General features: G+C 38.5%; 1 protein-coding gene and 1 long non-coding RNA gene across 3 annotated transcripts in view; one reads left to right on the top strand and one right to left on the bottom strand.

Moving 5' to 3' along the window:
* The window catches only part of LOC6622263 (uncharacterized), a 95365-nt gene that overhangs the window by 26747 nt on the left and 51034 nt on the right, over nt 1-17584 (top strand). The window lies entirely within an intron of this gene.
* LOC116650545 (uncharacterized) lies at nt 4237-4857 on the bottom strand. The gene is made up of 3 exons (XR_004303543.2): nt 4638-4857; nt 4427-4582; nt 4237-4366 (listed from the first exon to the last, which is right to left on the bottom strand). It is a non-coding gene; the product is annotated as an uncharacterized lncRNA (long non-coding RNA).

The raw sequence follows: 17584 nt of genomic DNA, 5'->3' as shown, positions 1-17584 counted from the left end.
AAAAATAATTTATTTCCCGCACATGCACAAGTACGTGATTCAGGAATTTCAAGAGTAATAGAATGTGAATTATTTTAATTTTTCCATTTGGTTTTCAAGTTTGAACGGAGTCGGATGATGTGAATTGTAAACTGAAATAAATAATTGTTTATTTGTAGTATAGAACGTGCTGCAAAAATAGGAAATAATTGCTTTTTGATGATGCTAATGGAGTGAAGTATCAGAAAATCCAATTCGATTATCGTACCGAACTTTTTATTTGGGTTATATATAGAGAAATTCATTAAGAAATGTAAATTCTTAACTATATAAAAATCAATAGTTCGTATACAAAGAGCTTTAACATTTATAATGGCAATAGTTTGCAAAATTGAAATTCCTTGATTTTTTAGTGTCGTCTTTCACCTCTCTCGGTTGGTAGTTGGATGACAGCCATTTATAAATGCATTGCGTTCGCTTGGGTCTCACCTGGGCTTTTGTTGCTGTAGTCAAATGAGTTTTGCATAAGCAAACACACGGACATCTCTTCTAACTGACATCGGGTTCCGCAACAGCAAAGATGTGAGGCAAGGAATTGCCTCGACTTCAAGAGCAGCAAGAAATCAGTACAATGTTTGGCCTGCAATGGCATAATCAAGTGCAACAAAAAGTTGAGAAAGTAAAGTGTTCAGGCATTTGCTATCATGTTGGTCTTTGAGTATTCAAGACTTGCTAAAGGGCCAACTTCGTACTGGTCCTGGGACTGGGATCCATGCCGGCTGTTTCCCTTTCGCAAATAAAAACGCGCTGTGCCTAAGGATCCACGTTCTTATTCAAGCAATTCTGCGGCTTACCGTTTATGATTTTCTTTTTTTTTTCATTTCGTGCTGGCTAACACGACGCATGAGTAATACCAATGGTGTGTCCAAAACGAACATAGAGTGCGGGTTGCAGCTGCTTGCCTGCCACTCTGCCTGACTGCAGCGAATTTCCATTAATGACTTGGCAGACTCCCTCAGTTTTGGCTCTTTGTTTTCCCTGTTCCATTGTTGTTGGTAGCAAGCAAAGATGAGCATGGAAAGTATCAAACAATAACAGCAAAAACGGCAGCAGCAGCAACAAAGTTCGCTTGCACTTCGCAGTACTGGCCATATCGCCCCCTACACTTGGGGCTAGGGACACGACTGCACAGTCCGTTGCCTTTCGTTTTGGCCAGAACTAAGTTTATTTCACATTTGTATTCATTTGTTTTGAGTTTTATTTAGCCAGCAAAACAATAACAAAAATAAATATTCTCGAATATTTCTGTGTGTTTAATTTTTACGAATGCTCAACAAGCAAACTATGGTTGCTGCACAGCTTCTGCTATTTCATGTAGAATCTATTCCATTTAAGTTACTGCCTTACATTTGGACGGTTGCTTATTTTGTTATTCGGAAATTAAATCACAAAATGTTTTACACGCACCTTCAAAAGATTTAACTTTAACAATATTTTTGACCAAACAATGATTTTTGCGCTATACAACGTTAATCTCAATGACCATGCATGTGTTTCTACCCAAAATATTGTAATCCTGATTAGAAGAATTCGTTTAGGCATCTACTTCTGAGGGTTGATTTTTCGTTCGTCTGTCGATAAGTCTTGATAATAGCAAAATATAATCAACTAAAGTTTTTTAATTTACCAAGTTTTTTACGTTCTATACAATCGCACAGTTGGAACCAACTCGTTTCTAATCGCCTCAGGCGATCACATAATCATTTCAGGCATCCATTTTACCTTTAAAAAAAAGACGTCTCCGAAAGTGCCGCTAATTATATCCTCCACTGGAATGAATCAACAAGCAGAAGGGACCACTCGCCACGCGTCCGCAAGCAAACTGACAAGTTGGATAAGTTACCGTGGCCAAAAAATGAGTGGGTTGTAACTTCAACTTGTCGTATTTACCAAAAAGGGAAGACAGGGTCTATGTAGCGGGGAAAGTGTAAGCCAACGAAGTGGGTTGAGTGGTGAGTTTTTGATGCTGGAGTCGCTGCTGAAGCGACAACATCCGATTGCTCCTGGCGCTGTCCACTCCGTGAAACAGGCGACACAACCAGAAATGCAATGGGAAGAGTCCGGAACGAAGCGAAAGCACAGGAAAATGCTCGCTTTGAGCTGGTTCTGCTTTTTTGCGACATTTTTGCAGAAGGTTTTTGCATTCGTGCAACTTTTTGTGGCTTTCGTGGTTGTTGGCACGCGGCATCGCGCAAAAGAGATGTACTGTGGGCGGGCGAGGCGTGTCAGTTGGCCGCCTTAAAGTTTGCGTGAACGTTTATTTTGTTTGCGCTTGCAAAAAGTGTGAAAATTTGAAGCTATTGCGCGTTCTAATTTCTGTATTCTAGTGCTGCCCCACCAGCAACTGCTGAGGTCGGTATAGCGCGGCACAAGAGTACAAGAGCTGGCAGCAGCTGGATAGCCAATGTGCGTGCATGCCAGTCAAATGGGAAGAAGAGAAATGATGATGCGAGGAGTGGAGTTGAGCTCGACGTGCCAAAAAGTATGCAAATTATTAGCAAAGTTGGAAACATTTTTCACGAGGCACACACTTTTCGCTTTTTGACAATTTTAATTTTTACTCTCTATAAATTTGAAGTCTAGCTGTTTTCTTTGCATGCTGGTGGAGCGTAACCCGGTGTTTAAGGCCACTTGGTTGGGCAGACTGAAGGAGCGTACAAGGAAAACTAGGTTTATTTATGTTCAGAGATTTTAAAGCAATTTCAAAGCAAGGCAAGGACTAAAAGGTCAGTGCTGGCAGCATCCCAGGGTCCCTTTAACCTCACACATTGCGACAATTTAACGCCCTGCACTTGACATTTGGTATTTGCTCAGATCCAGGTCCTTGTTGGCCAAGCGACCAGCCTGCCCGATTTCTGAGTGCACCCACATCAAGAGTTTTCCCTGATGTGTTTGTGTGTGTGTGTATTTGTGCATTCGCACTGTGTGTCCTTTGTTTTGCACAATTTGTCGTGCTTGTCCTGGTATGCGTGCCCATCGCTGGCCTCGTCTGACTCCTCGATTCCGGTCTGATTCCGGCATTTCGCCTGTCCCTTTGCGGAAATTATTATTTTGTTTAATGATTTGTGTTCATTCTCGTAATTGAGGCTAGGCAGAGCAGAAAGAACGTATTTTTTGCTCTTGACCCACAATGAAAATATGGAAAACTATCGAAACAAAAAGTTGTTGGCGCTTTTCATCGTACCGAAGTCTGCTCAGCGAAGGGTAAACAGCAGCAGCAGCAGATGAAGAAGAAATAATAGCAAACAACAAAAATATAAGAACAATGAAAAATCCTTTTTATAAATTTTGCAGCTGACAGTAGAGGAGTAGAAAGTTCATTGTCAATTGATTCTTATGGTTATACGGATCGATGCAAGGACGAGATAAATTAAATTTCTCTTAAACCCTGGCAAGTATTTTGTGAATCCTTCGCCTGACTTAATATTGAGAAAGAACGTATTTTTATATATATGCTATACAGTTCATTCCAAATATTGATTCGTTAGTAAAGTAAGTCAATACAATGCTTACGAGTAAGGGAGATAATTGGAATGTCACAAACGGTTGCCAAACTTTTTGCCAATTACATGAAATTTATTCAGCAAAATGTTTGCGCGTTGAACTAAGCACATAAACATAGTAATATTTCAAAGTTGGTCCATTAATAATTGATTATAGATCCTTGGCAACATTAAACGAATGAAACACACCAAATCCAGCTGTCAGTTTAATAACAATATTTTGTTGTTCGTACATACTATGTGTAATTAATTGGCGGTTATCAGTTTGTTGCCAGCCTGCAAAGTGCCGCAGTCATTGGCCACGAATGCATTAACTGAATACCCACTACGTCCCATTATTCAATTAAAATGAATTGCATTCTTTAACAGTCGATTCGGGCATTAAATTGATTCATTGACGAACATCCAACCAGTTTTAGCAGCAATGGAATTCAATTTAATATTAATACGCCTTTTGCAGTAGGCATTGCTGTTTTTATTTTATTTTTGCAGGGTATGCGTTGAAATACATTTATCAGATTCATATTAAAGGCGAAAATTTAATAATATATCAGACAATACTTTGTAAAGAAAAATCAATAACAGTAACACTGCGGAAATTAAATGCGACAATCAATTAAAAATTGCAAATGAGCATTCACGCCCCTCCAGTCAAGTGTAAAATATGTAACTATTTGAACATTTTTTAAATTACATCGTAAATTAACATGTTTCAGCAGCAGACCCTTATACGTAACGACATATATCTCTAGAGCTGGCCTTTTTGGCGAATTGGGGATCTATAATTCCAGTCGAAGTTGTGGAAAACTGGTGAAAAGCGAAGGCTGCAAATTATTTTCAATAATACTTGTGAAAATTCATTTAAGGCTCATTTTATATTTTACCCCATTTGGTTAAAAGACGCTTGCCCAAGTTTCATTTTAATAGCATTAGGTTATGGCGAGTGCCCGACTAGGGTTGACCCTGAATCCGGAGACGGAATCTGAGAGATTCCGTTTTGAAATAATTTCCATATATTCAATATAGCAAAGCACAGGGCTCTGGCGATAAATGAGGAAATGTAAATTTTCAAACAAAAGTCTGCAGCTCATATACCTTATAAGTTTCCTTTTCTCTGTTGAATAGATTTGCACTTAATTGCATTGCAATTGCTTACCCATTTCAACGTGAGCAGACAAAAAGCATTTTTTTCTTTAATTTTTGATATTTAGAAACTCTATTTTGATTATAAATTCCACACACTCATAAACTTATATGAATACCAAAACAAACTGCATTCCATTTGTACTGGTCTTAAGCCTGAAATTTGTTAATTGGAATTCGAATTTAAAATCGTACCATGGAATGTGTTTAAATGAACAGGATTTTCAGTAAAACTCAGAAGCAACAATTCGGATTGAGCTGGGGGCTTGAGTGAACACGCCTTGCAATATGCGCCATCTACATAAATATCGTAGTGCAGGCACTCGAGGTTGAGGCCCATGTTTATCCGCTTAGGTAAACACAAGCACAGCGAACGCAGCTAGCTGTCTGGTAGGAAAGTCAAATGAAGCGGAAGAACTTCACGTGCCGCAATACAAATTGAAAATCAATGAAACCATGGAAAACTCCGGGCCAACAATGCACGATGGGCGGTTCAGCTGTATGTTTAACCAATTGAAATCGCTGTACCATAAATCGAAGCTTCACTGCCAAAGTGGCCGTGGGGGCCGTTGTGGCACCATCAGCGTGAATTCAATTGCATGGTCCGTTTTGACCATTTGTGGAAATTCTATGAAACACAACCAATGTTTTTAGGCATTCCAAAGAGATACAGATACCAAATCGAATAAAGTTTATATGAGAGTTTTCTATGAAATACAAAATATATAATGTCCGTGATGAAAGCGTATAGACTAAGGGAGCGATGGACCAGAATATGTATACCTTGCGTATCCTACCTGCAGAACTTTTAATTGCTTGAACCTGATGCCGAACAGCTTGCTGTTACATTTAATTATGGGATTTGGAATTGGTTAGCCTTCGCGAATTCATTTTTAGTCATAAACAACATTGTTTTAACACTCTTATAAGCCGTCTTGACGTATACTTCTTGGCGTATACGTAATATTAAAAAACAAATACATGTAATAGTTTATTTACATTTTTGGGAAGCTGAGGACTTTTTAGCTGTGCCACATCAGTCAGAAAATCATTTGGTAATGGCTTCACCACTGAAAGCTGATTAATAATCTCCCCAGCTGGAGCTCGCGAGGCTTATTCTTTATTCACTTAACACCTTCCAAACAAGAATAAATATATATATGTATATATTTAGTAATGTAAGTGTGCATATATGCAATTCAGAGCTCAGGTGAACGTTGCAGTTGGACTAAATGGCGACTCCCTCTCGTTTTATTTAATTTTGTTGGAGCAGTGCATCAGCTGCCTTTGGATGTGCACAGTGACCATCTGACACGTGACTCTCCGTTTAATAGTTGCACGTGCAACACAAAATAATAAACTGGGATAAGGGGATGTACACTTTGGCTTAGGGTCATCAAAAACACATGCAAATGTCTAATTCTATTCCATTCAAATAAATGGGTAAAGGGTATAATCTGGTATAATCTCTACCACGGTACGCTCTAATACTTTAAAACATTAATTTGGGATATTACTTGGCTTCGCCCGAATCATTTTATTAAATAAAAGGCACCGGATACTGTGGCCTTGCGATAAGGAATAATCTATATTGGGATTCGACTCAGGCCTCTCGTTGCTCATCTACCGAGAACTGCCTAAGCTATAAATATACTATTTAAGCAGTCAGGGACGCAGCACAGATTTTGAATGTATTGAAAATGTATTCTATCGCTGCCAAACTTTTGGTGGAGTCGGGAGAATAAATTATGTTGATAAATGTAAATTGAACTAATTGCTCACAATGGGACCTTGATTTATGTATGCACATTTTCTTAGCACCGATTATAAATTTGGGATCTGATTTGTTTTGCTTAATGAAGTTATTGTTGCTTATAACTAATTTAAATGGGACATTGCCCCTTAAAAGTTGCAATATTTAAGGTTGACCTAACTCAGAACATTTCACTTTTTAGCTATTTGGAATTATCTGCACATTGTGTGCATGGCTGTGAAAATAAAGTGAGCAAATTGATATGAAAATGCTAGTGATTTGTTTTTCATGCCCGAACTAATGGCTAACGGCTTGGCTAAGGACCGGCCGAAAGGCATTATGCAAAGTCGTGCGAAGCTTGGAGGGTGCGTTTCAAAAACTCGTCCTTGACGTTGATTTGCTGAATTATTGATTTGTTTGATTAATCAAGGAAGTGTGCAAGGGAAGCTCCATCTGCAGCACAGTCTCAATGTTATTGCTATTCCTTGCTGTTTCGCTTTGGCTCCGTCCTTTCAATTTTATTAACACTTAGGCGAATACAACTTTAATGAAGTTTATTTTGTAGCAAGTGGCTGGATGCAGCTTGGCAATTATGTACACAATTGACTGTTAAACTGTTAAATGCAGTTTTATTTTCGAGAATTTAAAGTGCATGCGTCCTTTGGCTGTGCCAGCAGTTTCGACTGCGTAAATCGCGTGCTGACGCCCACACAAAAGTCGACATCTCCGGTGCGGGTTCGCACATAAACACAAATGAGAATGAGAATAAAAGCCAATTGAGGCGCATAACAGACGAAATGGAAGATTGCAAAAAATGCGATGAAGTATACGCAAGAAAAACAAGGGCAATTTGCTGCAAGGACAAAATAGGACATTCCGCAACAATAGCCATGTCCCGGCCACAAGAACCTTTCCTGAGTCCGAAAAACTTTCCAAACGCTTCAATGCATCGTATACATGATAAAAACCATCGCCCGCGGGTAGCCCATACTAAATATAAAAAAGTGAGCCCAGCATGTTTGTAGCTATTGATATTTTTGAGCCAAATTACAGCTGACGGCTAGGTTACAAGTTCATCATTGAGTAGATGCAAAAAAAACAGTTTGACTCAATTTTAAATGGAGGACTCGAAACTAAAGTGTGAGAAAGTGGTGATGTCATGGGTCAGAAAACGTACAAATATCATAAATGTCTAGCCCAATATTGAGCCTGAACTGAAGTATACCTAAAAGAACAAAACTTAAACAGGATAAGGTTGTTTATATTTAATAGTAAATCAAATTTGTATAAATGATAGATATATTTGCAAATTTGTTTTAATTGAACGATATATACTCATTAAGATAAACTTAATGCAGTAAATGCTTGTCATTATAATGCGCGAGTATATTATTTCAAAACTGTTTTTATTGCATGCTAATAAAATAAAAATGTAAGCGATTTCAAATCAAAAGCAATCAATTAGCTTAAATTAATAATAAATAAATAAATAAATAGAATTATTGAATTATGTGGGTCGATGAAAAATGATATATGGCTGTGGGACTTTGGAAAAAATGGTACAACAAATTAAACACAACACATTAAATGCAAATACACATTAGCCGGAGGCTGTGTTTATGCTGATGGACAGCAGCATTTACCTAATGCCCAGAAACATTAATCAAAATCATAAATGGGCGCCAACCCAAATGTTTCCCCTATTTCTACTTCCGGACATCCGGCCGTAAACGGGAGGGAAGGGCATTAAATGGAAACGTCGTTAATGGAAGTGCGGCAAGATGTTAAAAGCAGAGGCAACGCTCAATTTTTATTGCCTAAAATCGAATTGAATCGATTTCTTAATGTACTCTTGGGGAAATTCAGAAAATAACTAAAACTTCAACCTACATGAATTTTTTTTTTTGTTACGGCTATGGATACTACGACATCTCTTGTGACATTTGCCTTTCACATCCATGGATGATTAGGCATGCCCACACAGCTCCCATCCATATACATACATATATATAGGTCTTATTCTATAGGCTGTCCGTAGAGTTTGTAGCTAAGCGGGGGCGAAAGGTAAGTGGGACATTTTTGCTGACTGGTCACTTCCGGTCAAATGATTCTGAATAGAAAACTCACTCACACAAGCAAAATCCTTGACGGCCGTTCACTGGGACAGCATTGAGGTGTGTGGAGAGAGACACATAATTCAACACGTATGCAATCTGTGAGAATTTGCAAGCTTCGTTCAATGAGCATAAAATGAAGCAAATTAGCCACGGGCTTTGAATTTGCACGGTGTCAGCAGGCACACGCTACATATTATTCATAGCCAGACATAAATTTATGTGTGCCCCCAAATTGTCAACCCTCAACTGGTGAAAGTTGGCTTGGAGTTAAGATAGGTGCGCACAGACATTTAGCTAAAGATTAAATTTAAATATGGTAGTATTTTTAAAACAGTCATTATATTAATTATGACATTTCTAATATGTAAATACCAATGGGGGAATCATTATTCGAGAATTTATATCGGTTTCTTACTCTGCAACTATATCTCAGATTCATGAATAATCCAAGAGCCGCCAAAACTCATTTTAATTCCTGTGCCCCATAAATCTCACCATCTTCACAGTGTTTCTCTCATGCTGTGTACTGGCCGCTAAAACAAATGAACTCATTTGTTTCAATTTAATCTTATTACTCAAAGATTTATTGCTCTTCGCATGGCATGGCAGGCCTTTTATACGTATTTGCAAAACCCTTCTAAGGATGACCCAACCTTTGCGCCTGACAGGTCAGAGGGCAAATTTTAAAGAGGGCTTCGAGTGAAAGTACTCGAAGGTTGATTATGATTGATTGAGTGCGATTCGAATTGTCTGTCATTGTACGGATATTGATTTTAACGAATACTTAACGTGCACTCGAACATTTGGCAGTCAAATTTAATTGACAGCACAGCACGCGATTGACGGTCATCACGCATACGCCCCATTTGCCGGTAATCAAATAGCAGCAGAGCTTGCCCAGCAGTTATCGTAAAATGTACGGACAATCTACTTATATAAGAGATTAACTGCAAATTCACAAAAACACATACATACTCACACACACATGTATTCTCACACTCACTGCAGCCATAAATAAATTGGAGTTTTATGTTGACTTTGACTTTGATAGTTGCATAAAATTGTGAGCAAACATCCATACATAAAAAGATAATTAAATTATGGTAATAAAAATAATGTTTGTTGGCTCATAAAAAACTAGCAAAAGCCCTGATGTTGCGGCAAGCCGAAGTGCAATCCTTAGACAGTATAAATCGATTATAATGCATCATTTGGCCTAAGCACATATGCAACTTCTGTTTGTTAAAGTAACATGCCTTTTAAATATTTGTCTTTAATATCTGTTTTCTCATAGATAACTGAAAGCAATGTTGATTTATATAATTTGTAAATGACTATCTTGTTTTAAATAAAAGAATAAGTATGTAGATATGTACACTTTTCCATACCTACATATATGCACTGCCTGTCAATATATACCAAAGCTCAGGGTATATTTACAGTAGTCTACCACAACAGACCCAAATGGAATTTCAAATGATTTTTTGATTGGGTGGCTACTGCTCGCATTCTGATGAGTTGGCTTAGATGCAATTGGCATGCGTGCGTGTAGGCGTTATTGCGTCGTGTTGCACGTGTGACCAGATTGTGGCAACATCCAGATGCGTAAGTAACATTAATCTTCTTTCCTATCCATAGCGAATCGCTTCGTTGCGCTTCGCTTGTGCAACATGCGCAAAATGACAAATGTTGATGTTTGGGCTCTTGCTCAAGAGTTTTAATCAAGTACCCATGCTAGGCAATATTTACTGTCATAACTTTTTCATATTATTTTAAAATCTATTTTGTATAATGGACAATTTGGGAGTTTTATTTTAAGTTATTTTATCCTATTTCAGATTTTTAATACTTACTGTTTTAATAATTAAATTATAGTAAATCGGAGATTCGTGTGGTTAGCTAATGACAGTCCTTTAATTGCTGCTTGCGTGGGTACGCCTGTGTTTGCACGAGGACATCGCAATTTATGTACAACTGTCTTGACTCATTTGGCCCGCAAACAAGCAAATATGGTAACCACACATGAGGAAACGCCCCTGTTCTAATTTACATTTCCACCCATGTGACTTTAGTCCAACTATCCCAATCATCGTTGCATTGCATGCAGAGTTGCTGTTTATGTTTGAAAAGGCTTCGGTTGGCTCTGGTTTTCGCCTTTCGCCTTAGTCTCCGTCACCTCTAGACCTCGTCGTAATGAAGTTATTATGTTGACACTTGGCTTCATTCATTTACCGCAAAGCAGCAGCCACCGTTGATCTTTGTAGTTAGCTGCTTGGCATTATGCACAGTCCGCCTTAAACTGGCTGTAAAGTGGGGTGTGCCTAGTTGCCATAGCTCAATGCTTGTCTGTTGTGTCAAGAGACGTCCTCCTCATCCTTCTGCTGCTGTTGCTCATTTATCTTGACATTTGCATCACAAGCAGCAAAAACAGAGCAAACAAGCAGTAAGCATATACACACATAGAAACACTCACACACACATAACCATGCATCATATTTATTAAAAGCGTGCGTCCTGCGGTTGGCATTCCTCAGCTGTTTCCCACGCATGTCGTCTTATCCACATCGTCGACAACAAGCATTTCATTTCAGTCCTAATTCCTTTTGAATAATATCTACCACTTAAACTTACAAAACATCAAGACCACAAAACACACACTCGCACAGACAACACACACATTAAATCACGCACACGCACGCACACATGTGTCTAACACAAATGACGCAGTCAGATATACTCATTTCAATTTCAAAGTACAATCAAATGGTTGGTCATTGGTGTACTGAATACAAGGGATGCATTCCTCTGGATTATTGCCTAATATGTAGCATACTTTGAAGCGCCCAGTTGATACCGTATTTCGTAAGCAGATGTTGCAGAAAGTTGATAATATTTCAAATTACTTAAATATTTATAAATGTTATTAACAAATTCAGAGGTAAAAGACAAACTAGGTTGGTCAAAGGGACATAATTATATCAAATGAAAGTTTTTGTATACCAAACTTGATCGTATAAAAAGAATACTAATATTACAAAACTTCCGAAAACTGCATACAATCTTTGAAAGTCGCCGCCTTTAAGTAATGTTCTTCAGTTTCAAGCCTTAATTTCACTCACCTGTTTTCAGCTGTTTTTACACAACATTGGCTGCATTCAACTGCGACGTTTTTACTTGTTTTTAAATGTGCTTCCCAGCATCTTTTTCTAGGTGAAAAATCCTCTTAGTTTTATGCCCCTCAATGGGTGGTTGCTTCTTAATCATTGACGAAAACAGTTGCCGCTTCCAACAGTCGTGCACATGCTGTGATTTATTTTTATTAAAAATAAAGCGACCAGCCGGTTGCTATTGCTTCCTTTTTACCCAACCCCCTCCTTCCCCTCTCCACCCTCTTGTTATACTGTTATTGTTGTTGTCTGTCATCATCACATATGACAATATGTTCTGGGACGTGGCGCCGTGCAGAGCCAAATTCAGAGTAAACAGCTAAGATATATCCTGCTTCTGTTTCGTTATACCATTTGCCAGGAGGCATATGCGTAGCATGTATTAATTATTGTTGTCATAGCAGCAATTTGTGAAAACATTTTTAATAAGTGGGACTGTCTCAAATGACAAACACATTTAACACAACTACGGTTGCTTTTCGGCCTAGAACTACTCAGTTGATAATAAGGTTGGCATTATCCCAATCAAATAAAAAACATTGAATCTAATCATCACATTCAAAGTATTAAAGATTTAGAAATGTATATTTTGATACAGATGTAATTTCAGGTTATAAACACAACAAAGATTTAAAACAAATTAAAAGTTGGATATATTTAAAATAGAATAAATGAGCTAGATGTGGTTATAATAACTCTTAAATAGGATGGGAAGAAGTCGGCTTAACATAAAATATAATACTAGCTTTTAACTTACTTTTTAAGGGCTCTAAGCCTGGCACTCAAATCCGGATAATTGTCGAATAGTTACCTGAAAGAAGAAGAGAAGAAAAGTTAGTAAGAAGGCAGCGTATATTACTTGTGCTTTAATTTAAATTTGAATTGAACTTGAACGAAAGGTGGGAAATTTTGCTGGCCACATCTGCATCTTCAGTACGGCCACAAATGGGAATTTGAATTTCAATTAGTTTTCATTTGTCTAAAGCCATTTGTATGGCTATACCGAATTGAACCTGGTGTGTGGCCAGCAGGGAGCCTAGTTGCTGGCAGCTTGGGCGTGGCTTATATCATGCGGCGTAGATGTCATGCCAATTAAAGTGTATAATTAAGTGTATGGCGCACAAAAACAAGGAAAAGAAGTTCGTCACAAAGGCAATCAGGTTGCTCTGGGCGTGGAGTGGGCGGTCTTTGTGAGTGGCTTGGCCGGCGGCATTGGTAAAAGCGCCATCAATTTAAATTCAAAAAGGCTTTTCTGCCAAAGGCAAAGGCCGCCGCAGTCGAGGACCGGTCAAAAGCGTCGAGGCAGCAGTTCTACCAACTAAGCGGCGTGAAAGAGTAGCAAATCGCTTTACACTGGATGTTGGTGTTGTATTTTCGACCCTGGCTCCAGGCACTAGGTGGTCACCGCAGCCGCAACCGCGTTGGCGATGACTTGCCCAAGGCTGAAACTGGAACTGGGTATGAAGCGTAGAAAACAATGCTAAGCGGCTCAGGGCTGGATTTGGCGCACCGTAGAGTATGCTACGTTAATTTTACGAGACTCGTAGCAAGTGAATTAAATGACCGGTCTCACTGAGCCCGACTCTGGACAAAAGGGTCCCGAGTCTTGGCTTTCGATTTTCAGACCTCAGTTCGCAGCCCTCACATAAAGCTTTAGTAGTGCCACCATCAGCTTGTCGAGTTTTGTAATTAAAACGACGAGGATTACATTAGCACGTAGCGTAGCAACTGGTGGCCAGTGGTTAATTAAAACGAGGTGCGGGGAGCACACGAGCTACACGCTCTACAAACATTTGGGATGCGTGTGTAAGTGGCCGCAGTGCCAAAATAGCTGCATGAGGCAGCCGAATTGACGACACTCGACAGACAACACAGAACACGAACAACATGACCAACACAAGTAGCCAAGTGGTCACTTCATCCAGGGTAATTCAACGACTTGGAGCCATCGAAAACTTTAATCAACGTTATTTTTCTTAATTTTCTTAGCTATGTTTATAAACTTAGAAAAATAGGTCTTAATCGATTGTAAAAACCGCAATAATCCAAGGGAAAATCAACTACATTTATTTTATTACAAGGTTTCTTTTTTCTAAGGGCCCCGTAAAATATTTTATTTTGCTTTTGATTTCGCGAGACTTTTAATACAAACTAAGAAAAAACCCATAAAGTTTACTTAAACGCTATCACGCCACAAAACCCACTCTTCTTTTTCCGTTTGTACACATATGAAAAAGTGTCTGCATTATAACTTACGGCTTATGTCATGCAAGACTCCAAGAGGGTTTTAAATTTCGACTGAAGATCTAATGCTCTGTACCAAAAATTAAATTAACGTAATATTCGTAATGCTGTGCATTGTCTAATGTGCACGATAATTTGACATTAAGCCGAAATCCGTTTACATAATTTTCCATTTTCATGCAAATTACTCTCCTGCACTTTTGGAGACATAAAAATAATCGCATTCAACTGATTTTGGCTCGTGGCAAGTCAGTGGTAGAGTGCGCAAATTGCTCTGTAAACAGTCGACACTCGAAGCGTCTGCTAAATTGTGCATACCCAGAGACAAGAGATGAAAAATAAAGCGTAATCTGAGAAAATCGCTTTATAAATACTTGCCAACTGGCAAAAGTGTTTTCAACTTTAATACTGTTTTTCAATTTGCTTTCGGATTTGTGAGACACGGGGCACTGAGCTCTGAAGTGTCGGCTGCCTTTTGGCAACACTAATTGGACTGTTCTGCTTAAGCAATGATTGTATAAATAAAAGCAAAAGTTGATTTATCAAAGTAAGTTCAACTAATTGAGTCTGCATAAAACTGACTTTTTGTATAATTAAAATTAATAATTACCCTCCGTTTTATTAAAGTATATGTACGCTTTCATCACTGCAATGTGATTCAATTCACTGACTTCGGATTCGCTGTCTCATTAGGTTATCCAACAAGCTAGCGCTTGAGTGGGCGTGCTTGTGTATGTATGTATAGCAGGAAGCCCGACTGATTGTGACAGCAACTCGACACAGGACTTAGATCATCTCTTATTTAAACTGTCCCGACTACTTATTACTGTCTTTGTCACTTGTAAGAAGAGCTTGGCATTGTGGGTTTCGCTGAACAGTAACATTGTTTCATTGATTACAATTTTTCTATGCTGCAGCGCCAAATTAAAGCTTTTAGTTGCCATTAGTGGCAATATACTTATTCGTAATTCAGCGAATCAATTGATTTGAAAACTGTTTTTCGGCTAAATAGATTTTAATTGCAAGCGCATTTTAATATACTGAGCTGGCATGAAATAAACGGAAGCGACTAATGTCCACAGTGCCATAAGCAATTGAAATCAGAATCACGCCGCTCTTTATATAAACATGGAACATGAATTCGAATTTTCCACTGCATCGACAGCATCAACAAAACTAACACCAACGTTTCACTAGGCAATTTCCGCAAATTAAAAGATATCACTTACAGTAAAATAATTTCCCGCAACGCAAACAGTATTCGAGTGCGAACGGTTGCGAAACAGTATCGTGACACGCCCATTGTGTTTCTGGCAGTAAAAGCGATACGCTCGGAATTTTTTATTTTTGTTTTATTTTTGCATGTTGACAGAAAATTGAATTAGAAACGCATTTCCGTGCACAAAGCGACCGCAAGTGCAGTGGGTAGCTGAACAGGGGCAGAAAATGGGTATGATGATGGGCCACGAATGGTTTAGAAGTTAAGGACAGACGGACATACATATATGGATCCCAATGCTCTGTATGAACATGTGTATGGTCGATAGATGCCGGCTGTGAACAATGACATGCCGCAAAAATTCAATTTAAACTTTATATTTCAATGGCCCACAAGTTGGCCAACAGAACCAACAACAACATGAACAACAACAGCATCGAAAGCCCCTATATAACCAAAATGGAGAGAAAAAGCAGCAGGGTAGGACTTGGGGGGACACGTGCATATAATTGAAAATTATTGAATGCTTGCGAAGCAGTCAAGCTTATTTATTATGCCCGAGCACAAAGTTCAGCACAACCCCAAGGCGAGGATGCCTCAAAATATTAAACACTAGGGACAAAATTTCATGCAACTCAATTTACAGTAGATCTGTTTATTATTCTTAGAGCACGCTTGAGGTCAAATTATCATCAAACTCCTGGAACATATCTCGAAATTTTCTCCCTTATGTCTTTAAGATTCGACTCCTAAATGGGATTTTACCTGTAGCCAACTGCTATAATGTAAATTTAAACTATTCCCTATTCACATACACAATGTTACACATTCGCATGCCCCTGTCATTCCTTTATAAATTGCTCTCGAAAAGAGTGCAGTGAAGACTTGGCTAACGGACCCTCCTTATAGGCGGACACCCTTCCTGGGTGGAAATTTGCGTTTAAGCCATTATGAATAACGATTTAGTCGGGTCTGGCTGATTTCTAATTAAGAGATTAAGCAACTAATAACCCGTCAGACAAAACTATATCGACTCAGCACATCTTTCCGATAAAGAATACTTAGTATACTTAGTGAAATAAAAGAGATGATAAAAGAGTGAGATAAAAGAGATGAATACTTAATGTACTTAGTGTAATAAAAGAGATGCTTGCTTCAATGCGTTACGCATTGGCACACATTTATGCTAAAATTATAATATCCTCTCCGTTTATCTGATACTCCCATATGTATGTATATTATGGCAGAGCTGCCACCGACCATTTTGTCGATTTGGGTCAAAATTTTGGATTTCCTTTTTTTTGATGCCAATCGTTAGAACTGATCCTTACGAGTCAAAAATGGTATGAAATTGTAAAATCGGACATTATTTGATGACGGAAATGACGGAAATATTCCAAAAAATCATCAAAGAGGTTGAATTTACGAACGAATGGGTTGTTGTCAACAACATTTTTCAACCCATCGATAATTAATTTGTTTGAATGCCAATTGATGGTAGGGATCCGTACGCATTCAAAAATTTTCGCACCGACATCGATTTTGCAAAAAATCGTTATGATTTGGAAGGTCATATCTCCGCGTGGAGTTCTGTCGTTTTAGAACGTCATATCTCCCGCGGTGCTATTACCCGAGATATTAAAAAAAATCATCGAAAAAGTTTCGATTTTCGCACCGACCTCGATTTTGCAAAAAATCGTTATGATTTGGAAGGTCATATCTCCGCGTGGAGTTCTGTCGTTTTGGAACGTCATATCTCCCGCGGAGCTATTACCCGAGATATTAAAAAAAAATCATCGAAAAAGTTTCGATTTTCGCACCAACCTCGATTTTGAAAAAAAAAAAACCTGATGTAACCCCTTGCTATTTTGTGGATTTGGGTCAAAATTTTGAATTAAGAACTTATGATAAAACAAGTAAGAGGTTCCAGTCGGGAGCTCCCGACTAGGGGATACCCTGAACCCTCTTCTTACAATATCAAATGCATATATATATTCTATTTTAGAAGCTATATGTCAAGTTTGGTGACTCTAGCTCTTATTATTTACCAAAATTGCCCAAAAAAACACGATATCGATATCGATTTTGATCGATTGCTTGGAAACGGAGTAAGTTATCGATTATCGGAAATAAACTCGATCTGCGCGGGAGCTAGGAGCACCTATATCTAAAATTTCAGTCTCTAGCTCTTTTAGGTTCTGAGATCCTTGCGTTCATACATACGGACGGACGGACGGACGGACGGACAGACAGACGGACATGGCTAGATCGACTCGGCTATTTATGCTGATCAAGAATATATATACTTTATGGGGTCGGTAATGCTTCCTTCTGCCTGTTACATACATTTGGATTTTGCACAAATACAATATACCCTTATACCCATTTTTAATGGGTTC

The sequence above is a fragment of the Drosophila virilis genome, chromosome 3 (assembly GCF_030788295.1).
Source record: "Drosophila virilis strain 15010-1051.87 chromosome 3, Dvir_AGI_RSII-ME, whole genome shotgun sequence".
Lineage (NCBI taxonomy): Eukaryota > Metazoa > Arthropoda > Insecta > Diptera > Drosophilidae > Drosophila > Drosophila virilis.
Note: the sequence above shows the minus strand (reverse complement) of the source record. Positions and strands in the feature narration are given on the sequence as shown.